We start from the raw sequence: 3,800 nt of genomic DNA, 5'->3' as shown, positions 1-3,800 counted from the left end.
CAGTGGTACAGAAAACAAATAGTATGGTGTAGTTTTAAACCTCATCATTTAGTAATTCAGTGAATATACAGAGAAGAGTATGTGCCTGTACTTGGATTTTTTAAAACTGTTGGCGGACACGATAGCTTTATTTTATTTTTTATATGGTGCTGAGGATCAAACCCAGCGCCTCATGCACGCTAGGTGAGCACACTACCACTGAGCCACAACCCCAGCCCTACTTGGACAAAAGCAGCATCTCATGACAAAAACTTATTCTGAAATCTTATTTCTTGGATTTCTGACACTTAATTCTTTTCAGCATCCCTCATCTGTCAATCAGGCCCTAGAGTGACCAGCCACCACGTGACTGGGAACAGCTCTGAGTGACTAGGAGCAGTCTCTGCCTCCAGGGGGCTGGCACAGGGAGACCTGGGTTGGCCAGTAGCTCCAGGGCATCCGGGGTTCATGTCGGATAGCAAGCCAGGGGTGGTGAACAGCTTCCTGGGGAACAGAACCATCCGGGGGTTCCATGAGCTGAGGAAGCTCCTCCTGCCCTGGGCAGACCTCGAAGGAGGAGAGTGATGCCGTCTCTGGCTCCTGGAAGCCGTCCCTCCCAGCACCTTCCCACCTCCACGGGGCACAGGCCCTCTGCCCATGGATTTCCTACAAGTACCCCCCCCCGCGTGCCCACAGGGACCCTGGCCTAGCAATGCAGACGTGGCTCTGATGTAGCTCTCCTGTTTTTGGGGACACCCCAGACAGCTGCCGCTGGGGAGACAATCCCTGCTCTTGGCAACCTGGCCCCAGGGGCGCAACTGTCCTTCTTACAGCAGTGTTCCGGTAAGTACCATCATGCCTGGTGTACAGCCAAGGAAAAGGGGCGTTTAGAGAGTGAGAGACTTCCCTGGTGGGGGTGGAGTCAAGACCCAGCAGGCCTGATGTGGCTCCAGCCTGTGGCCTGTCTCCACGCCACACTGCCTTATGGTCGGAGATCCTCTGTTGCTGCTGGCTTCCTGGTAGTGCTGCCTCTATTCGGAGTGTTTTCTGATGGCATGGTGCATTGTATCTGATTTCTGACCTCCCTCTCCTTTCTCCGCTAGACTGTAAGCCCAGGAGGGCGCCAGGGCTTCCTGTACCATTACTTGCTGTGCCCATCCACAGTGGGCACTGCACGGCAACCCCGATTGGATGACCCAGTCGATGCTGTTTTTGTTTTCCAGTCCAGGGTTCAGGTCTCTGATTCCTGAGCATCTGTGCCATGGTGTGGGCGGACCTGGCCTGTGGGGCCGCTCCTTGTCACCCTGGGCACGCCTAGTGCTCTCCCAGATGGATGCAGCCTGTGCAGAAGAGAACCCAGAGCGCCACTGTCGTTGGCTCATCAGAGTGTGATGGCATTTCTCATGCAGAGATGGAAGGACGATGGGAGTCATTTAGACAGACAGGCTTGGTGGGACACCGTGCCCAGGAGGAGGGTCACTTCCTTACTCAGCTTCCCAGATCGGCTGATTGATTCTCCTGCTCTTTTTTTTTTTTTTTTTTTTTGCGGTACTGGGGATCGAACTCAGGGCCTTGTGCTTGCAAGGCAAGCCACTGCTACCAGCTGAGCTAACTCCCCACCCTCTCCTGCTCATAATTTATGGAGACTTGCCACACGTGCTGCACTGAGCTGTTCCAGAGACCTTCAGAACCCAGGGCTCCAGCCCCTCCTGCGTCTGTTGTGGGTTTTGTCTCATCGCAGACTCCACACACCTGCCAATGAGACCCTGCACACCAGCCGAGGCGCACAGACCACAACTCCACTCTGGGAAAGCAGCAGCAAGCACTCCTGCCCAAATCACAGAGCGCCTCCCAGCGAGGTGTGGAGAAAATGATCCTCTAAAGCGTGCATGCCTGTGTGTGCGCGCGCACATGTGCACGCGCACGCGGTGCCGAGTGTAGAGCTGTTTCGCAAAGTTACAAGGCCGGAGCTGAAGCCAGGGGTTGAAGTAGCCGAAGCCGCCAGAGTGCGGGCGGCAAGATGGGGCGGGAGCTGCCCAAGGCCTAGGCGGCCGCCTCAGCATGTCGGACTTGGAGGAACTGGAGCGGCAGCTCAAGGAGAATAAACAAGAAGGAGACAAGGAGAACCGCCATCGGAAGCGCAGCCACAGCCGCTCTCCAAGTCGGGACCGCAAACGTAGGAGCCAGAGCTGGGACGGCCCAACCCGCACCAGCGCAGTGCCTGTCGGGACAGGAGACAATGCAAACCTTTGACCAGAGGCGCTAAAGAGGAGCGCGGTGGATTGATTCTTCCCCCACCATGAAAGGAAGAAGGAGGTTGGTAAATACTGGGACGTGCAGCCACCTGGCTTTGAGCACATCACCCCAATGCAGTATAGGGCCATGCAAGCTGCGGGTCGGAGTCCAGCTACCGCCACCATGAGCCCTGATGGTCTGGCTGTGACGCCAATGCCAGTGCCCGTGGTTGGGAGCCAGATGAGTAGACAAGCCCAGTGCCTCTACGTGGGCAACATCCCCTTTGGCATCACTGAGGAGGCCATGATGGATTTCTTCAATGCCCAGATGCACCTGGGGTGCTAACCCAGGCCCCTGGCAACTCGGTCTTGGCTGTGCAGATTAACCAAGACAAGAATTTTGCCTTTTTGGCATTTCGTTCAGTGGAGGAGACCACCCAGGCCTTGGCCTTTGATGGCATCATCTTCCAGGGCCAGTCACTGAAGATCCACAGGCCTCATGACTACCAGCCACTGCCTGGCATGTCGGAGAATCCCTCGTCTATGTGCCTGGAGTTGTATCCACTGTGGTCCCCGACTCTGCCCACAGGCTATTCATTGGGGCTACCTAACTACCTGAATGATGACCAGGTAAAAAGCTACTGACATCGTTTGGGCTCTTCAGGCCTTCAACCTGAGTGCCACAGGGCTCTCTAAGGGCTATGTAGTGGACATCAACGTCACAGATCAGGCCATTGCTGGGCTGAATGGGATGTAGCTTGGGGATAAAAAGCTGCTCGTCCAGAGGGTGAGCGTGGGAGCCAAGAATGACACGCTGAGCACCATCAACCAGACCCAGTGACACTGCAGGTGCCGGGCCTGATGAGCTCACAGGTGCAAATGGGCGGCCACCCTACTGAGGTCCTGTGCCTCATGACCATGGTGCTGCCAGAGGAGCTGCTGGATGATGAGGAGTATGAGGGATGGTGGAGGACGTGCGGGATGAGTGCAGCAAGTACCGCCTGGTCAGGTCCATTGAGGTCCCCCGGCCTGTGGATGGCGTTGAGGGCCCCGGCTCCGGAAAGATCTTCGTGGAGTTCACCTCTGTGTTGGACTGCCAGAAAGCCACACAGGGCCTGACGGGTCCCAAATTCCCCAATAGAGTGGTTGTCACCAAATATTGTGACCTGACTCTTACCACCGCTGGGACTTCTGGTAGAGGTGGCCTGGGGAGGGTGGGGCAGGGCTGGCTGGAGGCTTCTCTCCCTGCCTGTCCCCCACTTTCCTCCCTCTGAAGATGATGGGCAGAGGAGTGACAGCTGAATGACGGCCTGACAGCCGGCAGCACTGGAATGGCAGCAATTAAGGGTGGGGGGGGGGGGTTGGGAGGTTAGGACAGGGCAGGGACTGGGGAAGTGCACACAGGCCCACACAGACATGCACCCACACAGACCCAGAGGGAAGGGGTTGGGATGGGGACGGGTGCACAGCAGGGCGGGTAGGATCCCCACGGTCCCTCCCCAAACAGCCTTTTCTCCCTTACACCCCTTTTCTCCTCCCCTTCCCCATGGTAGGAACATAGTGTGTTATATTTTATGGCCAAACTAT

At 56.6% G+C, this 3,800-nt stretch overlaps 1 pseudogene across 1 annotated transcript; it reads left to right on the top strand.

The window, feature by feature from the left end:
• The first annotated feature begins 2,027 nt into the window (after positions 1–2,027).
• Positions 2,028–3,411, top strand: LOC306647645 (splicing factor U2AF 65 kDa subunit-like; annotated as a pseudogene). The gene has a single exon. The product of its transcript is annotated as a splicing factor U2AF 65 kDa subunit-like (transcript).
• Positions 3,412–3,800: the final 389 nt, after the last annotated feature.

The sequence above is a fragment of the Sciurus vulgaris genome (genome assembly GCF_902686455.1).
Source record: "Sciurus vulgaris genome assembly, chromosome: 17".
NCBI lineage: Eukaryota > Metazoa > Chordata > Mammalia > Rodentia > Sciuridae > Sciurus > Sciurus vulgaris.
This window is presented reverse-complemented; position numbering and strand designations above follow the sequence as displayed.